This window comes from Hemiscyllium ocellatum, chromosome 36 (assembly GCF_020745735.1).
Source record: "Hemiscyllium ocellatum isolate sHemOce1 chromosome 36, sHemOce1.pat.X.cur, whole genome shotgun sequence".
Lineage (NCBI taxonomy): Eukaryota > Metazoa > Chordata > Chondrichthyes > Orectolobiformes > Hemiscylliidae > Hemiscyllium > Hemiscyllium ocellatum.
The window spans coordinates 1,396,169-1,407,158 of record NC_083436.1 but is presented as its reverse complement, the minus strand read 5'-3'; the positions used below and the strand labels follow the sequence as shown (position 1 = coordinate 1,407,158).

Genomic DNA, 10,990 nt, shown 5'->3' with positions numbered 1-10,990 from the left:
CCTTGGTGCATAAGAGGAAATGTTCTCTAATCATTCTGCCTCTGGAGTGTTCCATCAGGCATATCGTGTGAAAGATGTATTTACATTAGTGGGCTGCATTGCAGCGCAGCATTAAACTAAATGACTGGATGAAACACAACCAAACAGAACAACTGAAAGTATTTGGCTGGGAAAGGAGTAGGATGTGGGAAAATGTATTATTACTGACCGGCCTTAAAGAAAGAATTAAGCAATCTCAAGGTTAGTGCTTATTCATTCGAGATGTATTAACCATTTCAGAAAGCATTTTTATACAAAAAGTTGATGAAAAAGCTAACAGAAGTTAATATAATGGCTGGATGCCGCATTGAGATGAGAACACATGCGCTGTGAGGTGGGAATTTTCTGTACATCAGTAACAGTCACTAGAAAGGGAATACAAAGGCTCATCAGAAAGGGTAGACAACCATTCTGAGTAAGAAACAAATAAAATCAAAACAAATGGGCTTCAAACAACTGGGAAGCTACAAATTCTTCCAACGACAACCCTCTCAAAGATATCAAAGCAAAAAGGAAAATCCATCAATAATTGTCTCAGTTACACGCTGATAAACTGAAGTAATCTCACTGTTAGAGTCTGCAACAGGACAGATTGTAGATTGGGAATTCAGAGACCTTGATAAGCAGAGCAGGAAAATCAAAGGAGTCCACAATTCATTCATTTAACCTGGAAAAGAGAGATAAAGCAATGACGTAGATATTTATGATCAGGGACTTTCAGATTCATTTTTTATTCAATGGCACACTTAGAGAATTTACAAAACATATTGGGCTGCTTGGCGTGAGAAAGTTGTGATTATTCTCACCTTCACTAGAGTGTCGGCAGCGCTGTAGAAAATACTCAGGAAGAACAAGGTGATGAACGTGGAAGCAGTTGTCCAGATGTTGCTGTTATCATCCTCATAGTCTTCAATCCAAGTGCGATCTATTGAATCTATGAATATAAAGTGGTAAAAAGTGAGGTCTGCAGATGCTGGAGATCACAGCTGAAAATGTGTTGCAGGTTAAAGCACAGCAGGTCAGTCAGCATCCAAGGAACAGGAAATTCGACGTTTCTGGACAGAGTCCTTCATCAGAAATGAGGAGAGGGTGCCAGGCAGGCTAAGATAAAAGGTAGGGAGGAGGGACTTGGGGGAGGGGCGATGGAGATGCGATAGGTGGAAGGAGGTCAAGGTGAGGGTGATAGGCCGGAATGGGGTTGGGGCGGAGAGGTCAGAAAGAAGATTGCAGGTTAGGAGGGCGGTGCTGAGTTCAAGGGAATCGACTGAGACAAGGTGGGGGGAGGGGAAATGAGGAAACTGGAGAAATCTGAGTTCATCCCTTGTGGTTGGAAGGTACCCAGGCGGAAGATGAGGCGCTCTTCCTCCAACCATCGTGTTGTTATGTTCTGACGATGGAGGAGTCCAAGGACCTGCATGTCTTCGGTGGAGTGGGAGGGAGAGTTAAAGAGTTGAGCCACGGGGTGATTGGGTTGGTTGGTCCGGGCGTCCCAGAGGTGTTCCCTGAAGTGTTCCGCAAGTAGGCGGCCCGTCTCCCCAGTATAGAGGAGGCCACATCGGGTGCAGCGGATGCAATAGATGATGTGTGTGGAGGTGCAGGTGAATTTGTGGCGGATATGGAAGGATCCCTGGTGATGGGGTCCGTTTGGAGTTGGTGGAAATGACGGCGGATGATACGCTGTAAACGGAGTTTGGTGGGGTGGTAGGTGAGAACCAGTGGGGTTCTGTCTTGGTGGTGGTTGGAGGGGCGGGGCTCAAAGGCGGAGGAGCGGGAAGTGGAGGAGATGCGGTGGAGGGCATCGTCGATCACGTCTGGGGTGAATCTGCGGTCCTTGAAGAAGGAGGCCATCTGGGCTGTACGGTATTGGAACTGGTCCTCCTGGGAGAGATGATAAGCCATGATCTGATATGGCTTCTTCCTAGCCATATCAGATCATCTACAGAAGAATCCATACACTAAACAAACAGTTCTTCCTAGCCATCTCAGATGCTACCTCCATTCCCTGCAATCAGCCCTACCCCAGCTCAGGACAACACTCTCACAGATCTGCAACGGACCTCTACTGTTCTTCATCTACAGAAGAATCCATACACTAAACAAACAGATCTTCCTAGCCATATCAGACGCTACCTACATTCCCTGCAATCAGCCCTACCCCAGCTCAGGACAACACTCTCACAGACCTGCTAATGACCTCTACTGTTCTTCATCTACAGAAGAATCCATACACTAAACAAACAGTTCTTCCTTGCCATTTCAGACAAATCCGAAGCCTCCAGCAACAGACCTCCCTCCAGATCCTTCGCTCCACCCTTGCAGCCATGCGTCGCTACCTACATTCCCTGCAATCAGCCCTACCTCAACTCAGGACAACACTCTCACAGACCTGCAAAGGACCTCTACTGTTCTTCATCTACAGAAAAATCCATACACTAAACAAACAGCTCTTCCTAGCCATATCAGAAATTAAAGACAGTAAGTACCGAAAACGTTCATGTACTTACCCCCACAGTCGTGGTTACTCAACTGTTCCAGAATCTTCTCTCGGCCTCTACAGCGCCACGGCACCAACGGCTGCTGACGACCGTGACATCACTTCCGCTCACCAACGACCTCGCAGCCTCCGCGATCACCGCCCAAACAACTGCCCCAACGATCACCGCACAGACAACCGCTTCCACGATCGCCAGGAAGATCGCCGACGGACTCGCGAACCCCGCGGCTACCGAGAAAGACAGCGGCTCTTTCGTCGCCACAATCATTTCCACCCCTTCAGTTGCCGTTGGCGCAGCCACTTCCGCCCCCACTGATATCACTAACCTGCACGACCACAACGTCTCAGGTGCCTCCGCCCCCACGCCGATTTTCGTCATCACGCGTAACCCCGCCCTCACGCCCGTCTTTCGTCACCACGCGTAACCCCGCCCCCACGCCGAATTTCGCCACCACTCGTAACCCCGCCCCCACACCAAGCTTCGTCACCACGTCTAACCCCGCCCCTACGCCGATCTCTGTCCCCGCCCCCGACCCTAACCCCGCCCCCACTCCCAGCTCTAGTCCCACACCAGGTCCTAGCTCCCAGCCTTGCCAGATCTTCACCATCCCTCCAGACCTCCCCCTCTGAGGATGAAAGATCAGTCCTCAGCAGGGGCCTCACCTTCATTCCCCGACACACTCGGATTAATGTGTTCAACACGCGGCGAGATATTGAACAATTCTTCCGCCTGCCTTCGCCTGCGTGCCTACTTTTATACCCAAGACGCCCGCCCACCCTCTGACGACCCCCTTCTCCCGCCTCCAACACACCCCATCCATCTGAACACCCCGTGCTGGCCTCTTACCCGCCCTCGATCTATTTATAGCCAACTGCTGCCGCGTCATTAACCGACTCAACCTGTCCACCCCTCTCACCCACTCCAACCTCTCACCCTCAGAACGTGCAGCCTTCCACTCCCTCCACTCCAACCCCAACCTCACCATCAAACCGGCAGACAATGGAGGAGCGGTAGTAATTTGGTGCAGCGACCTTTATACCGCTGAGGACAAATGCCAGCTCTTGACCATGCCCCCACCTCCCACCATCAAACCATCGTCTCCCAGACCATCCATAACCTCTTCACCTCAGGGGTCTCCCATCCACCGCCTCCAACCTCATAGTCCCACAACCCCGCACCGCCCATTTCTACCTCGTGCCCAAGATCCACAAACCTGACTGCCCCAGCCGACCCATTGTCTCAGCCTGCTCCTGCCCCACCGAACTCATCTCCGCGTACCTCGACACAGTTCTGTCCCTTTTAGTCCAGGAACTCCCCACCTACGTTCGGGACACCACCCACGCCCTCCGCCTCCTCCATGATTTTCGCTTCCCCGTTCCCCAACGCCTTCTCTTCACGATGGAATCCAGTCCCTGTACACCTCCATCCCCCATCACAAAGGACTCAAAGCCCTCCACTTCTTCCTTTCCCGCCGCACCAACCAGTACCCTTCCACTGACACCCTCCTTCGACTGAATGAACTGGTCCTCACCCTGAACAACTTCTCTTTCCAATCCTCCCAATTCCTCCAAACTAAAGGAGTTGCCATGGGCACCCGCATGGGCCCCAGCTATGCCTGTCTCTTTCTCAGATATGTGGAACAGTCCATCCTGCGCAACTACATTGGCACCACCTCCCAACTTTTCCTCTGTTACATGGATGACTGTATCGGCGCTGCCTCGTGCTCACACGAGGAGGTCGAACAGTTCATCAACTTTACCAACACCTTCCATCCCGACCTCAAATTCACCTGGACTGTCTCAGACTCCTCCCTCCCCTTCCTAGACCTTTCCGGTTCTATCTCAGGCGACCGACTCAACACAGACATCTACTATAAACCAACTTACTCCCACAGCTACCTGGACTAAACCTCCTCCCACGCTGCCCCCTGTAAAAACTCCATCCCATATTCCCAATTCCTTCGTCTCCGCCGCATCTGGTCCCAGGATGACCAGTTCCAATACCGTACAGCCCAGTTGGTGGAAAGCGAACTGTCAACCATAACCACTGCCTCTGCAGAAACAAATCTACTCAGCAACAATGCTGGAGAAAAGTTTATTTTCAGTTGTGTAACCTGGAGAACTAGTCCCTCCTCTCATTGAAGGAAATATTCGCAGAATTTCAGACACAACCTGTACATCAACAGTTCATTCAAGGATCACTACAGCACTGCTCAATATTGAGAAAAAATGATAAGTAGTCACAGAGTCATGGAGTGATACAGCGTGGTTACAGACACTTCGGTCCAACCAGTCCATGCCAGTCATAATCCTACACTAAACTAATCCCACATGTGTGTACTTGGCCCATATCCTTCCAAATATTTGATATTCATTTACTTACCCAAATGTCTTCTACACGTTGTAAGCATCCACCACCAAATCATCCCACACACAAACCATTCTCTGTGTAAAAAGTTGTCTCTGATATCTCTTTTTTATTTTTTCTCCTCTCATTGTAAAAACATGTTCCTATTGTTGAAATCCCCCACCACAGGGAAAATACGCCAATGTCTTCGTCAAAAATTGAAAACAATCCCAACTCCAAGCATTTACAAAATATGGATCTTCCTTGAGTCCAAAAAAGATTGCCCCCTTTGATCAATGATTTCTAAAATGTACTCGCATATCTGTTGTGAAGGACGTTTTAAAATAACTTCGGCAGTGCAAATGGTTCACATCAATCGGATTAAAGTAACATTCCGTGTGTTACCCCACACAAAAAAACAAGCAAATTTGTTGACGCGAATTGCTCTGAGGAAGTCTATGATGGATTCGTTTATCAAACAAAATCATTTCCAGTGTTGTGGGGGCTCGTCTATCTCCTGTGCAATGGTCTGAATTTTAAGATGTGTCTGACTGCAGATGAAACTGGCTGCTCTGGGTAAAAGTACAGTTTGTGCCTTTCAAATTGTTAATGTATATTGCTGACTTTAGTTGAATAAAGTGATGTTGTCCCAGGCATCATCTGGCACCATTAATTAGACCATTTATTCCCACATCACTAGCCAGACTATCAGGTGGAGTTTATTGATACGTGATATTTTTGAAACGAAAGCTTCGTACATTCCCAGTATTAATCATGTAAGTTAGAGTCATTCACCTTTCCACTCATGGCTTTATAAACTTATATGAGGTCACCCCACCTCCCCCACCGAACTCTCACCCTCCAATTAAAAAAGTTCCAGTCTATCTGGATTTCCAACGGTGGTTCTGTTCCCTCACATTCTGCTGTTAAAGATCCTCCTGCCACTCAATGTCCACAGACAGTGTCCCTTGATACTAGTTCAAAGAAAGGAAAGCAAGTTGTCCCACCATATTGTTCAATGTTAGTTCGCTTCAAACACCATAAAAAATGTTCATGTCATTGCTGATTTATGGGAGAATGCCGTGTACACAGTATCTGATGAAATACCTGCAGTACCACCCTGAATCTGGTTCGCAGGTTCATCTGTTGCTCACAAACGCAACCAGACATCAGGGAATAGTGAACATCGCCCACCCCCACCCCTCCACCCTTCCCCTCTGTACTTTCCACTTTGTGAAATCCGTGTTGTCAATAATCAGTTAAAAGAAAGTTTTTAAAAACTTTCTTAATTCATGTTGCTGATCTTGGCTGAATAAAGGTATGTTGCTGTCAGCATTTCTGAGGCATATCTCTGCATTTTTTTCATGTCATTTTACAATGATATTAAGTCAAGAATAGTCAAAATGTCCTGAGAAACAACGTTTAGAAATGGGCCTATTAGCTCCTTCGGGCTGTACCAACTGTTTGAATATTGATACAGTTCTGCCCCCACTTTTTCCCCATAAGCCAGGATTTGCAGCATTGGAGATCATATCTATGTTGATAATGGATTAGACCCTACACAATGTTCCTGAATGTTTACCGTGCTATCACCTGCAGGGTTATGGACAACATGCTATAAAGTGGTATTGGCTGGAAGGCTCTGTCTTCACATGATACAGGTGCAATGGGTGAAGTGATCTCTCTCTGTCGTGAAAACTTTCTACTACTCTAAATTCATCTTTCCTACTTTGACTCGTTCAGAGGCTCTAATTCACATGATTCATACCAGAAATATTCCAAGCATTCGTTTCAATGAGATCAATTCACTCCACCTGACTCTCCGGCTAGTGATGTGGGAATTAATGGTCTAATTAATGATGCCAGACGATGCCTGGGACAACATCACTTTATTCAACTAAAGTCAGCAATTGACATTAACAATGTGAAAGGCACAAACTGTACTTTTACCCAGAGCAGCCAGTTACATCTGCGGTCAGACTCAAAATTCAAACCATTGCACAGAAGTTAGATGAGCCCTCACAACATTGGAAATGATTTTGTTTGATAAAACAGTTCATCATAGACTTGCTTAGAGCAACTCGTGTCAACAAACTTGCTTGATTTCTTTTTGTGTGGGTTAACATATGAAATGTTACTGTATTCCGACTGATGTGAACCATTTGCACTTCAACTTATTTGAAAACGTCCTTCAGAACAGATATGGGAGCAAATTTTAGAAATCATTGATCAAAGGGACATTTTTTTGGATTCAAGGAAGATCCACAGTGATATTTGCCAAATGTTTGGAGCTGTGATGGCTTTAAATTTTTAACTAAGACATTGGCATACAGTGCACAACTTCACAATTTGCTGTAACATGAAACTTGCAACCCCTGTGAACCTGGAAGGCGATGGTTCAGAACTTAACAAGGACCTAGCAAGGTTCCGGTGTTAAGATAGTTTTTAAATTTATTTTACTCAAGACTGTATGCTGCATTTTTGCCTCAGTATTGACCAAACTCGGTTTGGTGCCAGCTTATATCACTTGAGCTGCTTTTTCAGGAAGTGAATCTCTCCACCTGTTATGTCAAAATAATCTGTTCGTGCTTAGATCAAAATTAATCAGGCTCGGTTATTTTATATTTATTCATTGGAATTGAACAGGAATATGACCAGCCTGTTCTTGGTGGAGTGGGAGAGGGAGTTAAAGTGTTCAGCCATGGGGCCATGGGGTTGCTTGGCATGGGTGTCCCAGAGATGTTCGCTGAAATGATCCGCAAGTTAGTGTCCTGTCTCCCTGAGTAGAGGAGACCACATCAGGTGGAACAGACACAGTGGATGACATTTGTGGAAGTATAGATAAATTTCTCTGGGATGTGGAAGGATCATTTGGGGCCTTGTCGGAGGTGAGGGGGAATGTGTGGGCGCAGGTTTTGCACTTCCTGTGGTGGCAATGGAAGGTGACAGGGTGGGGAGTGGGCTGGTGGGGGGTGAGGGGCATGGACCTGACGAGGGAGTCACGGAGGGAATGGTGTCTCCGGATTGCAGCTAGCGGTAGTGAGGGAAATATACCCCGAGTGATGGGGTCTGTTTACAGGTGGTGGAAGCAGCGGAGGATGATATGATGTATGCGAGGTTGGTGCGTTGGAAGTTGAGGACCAGGAGGGCTCCCTGTTGCGATTGGAGGAATGGGGTTCAAGGGCATCGTCGACCACGTGGGAGGAGAAACTGCAGTCTTTGAAAAAGGAGGTTATCTGGGATGTTTTATGGTGGAACTGGTCCTCCTGGGAGCAGGTGCGGTGGAAGAAGAGGAATTGACAATAAAGGATGGCATTTTTACAGGAGGTCGTGTGGGAGGATTGTAGTCCAGGTAGCTGTGGGAGTCAGTGGGCTTGAAGTAAATGTTTAGTCGGTCACTGGAGATAGAGGTGGAGAGGTCTAGGAAAGGGAGGGAGGTGCCCGAGATTGTTCCTGTGAAGTTTAGGTCAGGGTGGAAGGTTTTAGTAAAGTTGATGAACTGATCAACCTCCTAGTGGTAGCATGAGGTGACGTTTATGCAGTCATCAATGTAGCGGTGGTAAAGGTGGGCAATGATACCGGTGTAGCTGTGGAAGAATGACTGTTCCACATATCTGACGAAGAGGCAGGCATAGCTGGGGTCCATACAGGTGTCCATGGCTACCCCTTTGGTTTGGAGGAATTGGGAGGATTGAAAGGAAATGTAGTTGATGTTGAGCATGTACTGCTTGGGTTGGCTTGACAGGAAGAAACGGAGGGCTTCGAGGCCTACATCATTGCGTTTGGACAGGGCCTGGACATTCTGTTCATTCTGGGGCTTATCAATAGCTTGCAGTTATTATGGAACTGCAAGGGCAATGGCTTGAAACTCGGAGAAACCAATGTTTCAGTACTCTGCTTGAAGCAAATTTTGACCAGAACATTTAAACACCACAAAGCTCACTGTAGGAAATGCCAGTGCTGCAACTTCTAATAATATTTGAAACTTTGTTAAAAATAGAGCTTTTTAGTCATAGTTTCTGAAATAATCAAGAAAATAATTAACCGTTAGAACAAGCTCTTTCAAAGAGAGAGGATTTGCAAAGTTTGAAACCATACAGTGCTGTGGTTTATTTGAATTCAATGTCGGTCAGAGTGAGATACAGCCAAGGTGATCTCTCCATATATTGATTCTGTTAATCGGACACATCAACAAACCTGTCTGTACAAAACGGTATTATTTGTTTAGTTGATCAAAATTTAGGAAACAGATCAAATAGAATGTATTCGGCTGGGAAGGTGATGGCTACAGAAGACAGAATCAAAAACTGGGAACATTGAATCTGAAGAGAGAGTAACAAGTAGTACAAGATCAAAGACATGAAAAGGTGCATGTCGACGTGCTCCAAACGTTAGTGAATCGAATGAGTTTGTTAGATAGTTGAGAGACTTGTCCAATGATGTCCTGTAATCAGACCGTGAAAAAGAGATCGAAAGGTCGATTTGCAAATGTCACTTCAATGTGTTCACTTCACACTCGGTGTCCTGATCTAGGCCACATTGGCAGATGTTTCCGGCAGATTGCATCCCCTGATGAGATTTTCTGATCAGAAGTGAGATGTGTGACTTGCTGCTGGCACATAGAAACAGGAATTTGCACGCCAGCGGAGAATGATACATCAGGCGCCACTTTCAGTATTGTCAGCACAGTCTTCCTACCTCTGAGGGTGAACATACACTGACAGTGTCAAGGACAAACAGACAGATTGCTGTTGGCATCAACATTGTATTCAATTCCATTCTCATTTCCCAGAATGAAACAGAAGGGACACAAGATTTTGTCAGCTAGAGTAAATTATTTGTCAGAGAGATAAGAAGTCATAGTCCACTCCTCAGTCCACATTCAAATGCAACATAATCTGGAAAATATCCAGACTTGAGCTGACAAGTGGCACATAGCATTCACACCACAAAACTGCGAGACAATGACCATTGACAATAAGAGACAATCTAACCAAAACCCCTTGACATTCAATAGTATTACCATCACTGAATCCCTCACCATCGACACCCTGGGTTTTATTGTTCATTAGAAATTGAGCTGGACACTCCACATAAATACAATGGTTGCACGAGCAGGCCAGAGGCTAGGAATACAACAACGAGTAACTCACCCTCCTGACTCGCAAAGCCAATTGACTGTCTAAGAGACAGAGGTCAGGAGGCTAATAGCACAGCTCGCCCCTTGACTGGATTGAAGCAGCTTCGACTGCACTCAAGAAGCTTGGCATTGTTCAGGACAAAGAATCCCACTTGATCAGTAGCACATCCACAAGCGTCCATTGCCTCTAAATCTGATTCTTAGTACCTGCCGTATACACCATCTAAAATACAACACTGCAGTAACTTAGCCACTTCCTGAGACAGTACCTTCCCACTACCACTTGCATCTCGAAGGACAGGAGCAGCAGATACATGGGAACAGCACCACTGTAAGCTCCTCTCTAAAACACTCGGCATCCTGACATGGAAATATTCACCGATTCTTTACTGTAATTGGGTCAAAATCTGGAATTCCCATCCTCAGGCCATTTTGGAACATGTTATTTCAGAAAGGTAGCTTACTGCCATTTGCTGAAGGACATCAACCGACAAGTAAAAGCAACCACCTTGTTCCATGAGTCAGTAAAAATCACTGAAGCTAATATGACAGTTTGAGAAAGTGGTTGAGGAGGCATTATGAGTATGTAATAAGCAATCGAAAGGTTTGGAGTAAAGTTCCGGAATTAGTTTCTACCATGGTAGCTTCAATTAATAAAAGCGTATGAAATGCAAATGTTGGAATAATGAACGATAATGACAGACCTACCTAAGGTTTGAAGCATGTTACATGGTTCAGTATTGTCCTTCAGAGGAGGACGTCTGACCTTACTACCTGGCCTGCCCTACCTGTTCAACAATATGGTGATGGTCCTTTCCTATGCCGAACATGACTAAGAAACCCATCAGGAGAAAGTGAGGACTGCTGGTGCTGGAGATCAGAATTGAGAGTGTAGTTCTGGAAGCGCACAGCAGGTCAGGCAGCATCTGAGGAGCAGGAAAATCAACGTTCCAGGCATAACCACTTCATC

At 46.3% G+C, this 10,990-nt stretch overlaps 1 long non-coding RNA gene across 1 annotated transcript; it reads right to left on the bottom strand.

Annotated features, from left to right (window-relative positions):
* Positions 1 to 429: 429 nt before the first annotated feature.
* LOC132833442 (uncharacterized) lies at positions 430 to 2,852 on the bottom strand. The gene is made up of 3 exons (XR_009647081.1): positions 2,544 to 2,852; positions 846 to 973; positions 430 to 706 (listed from the first exon to the last, which is right to left on the bottom strand). It is a non-coding gene; the product is annotated as an uncharacterized LOC132833442 (long non-coding RNA).
* Positions 2,853 to 10,990: the final 8,138 nt, after the last annotated feature.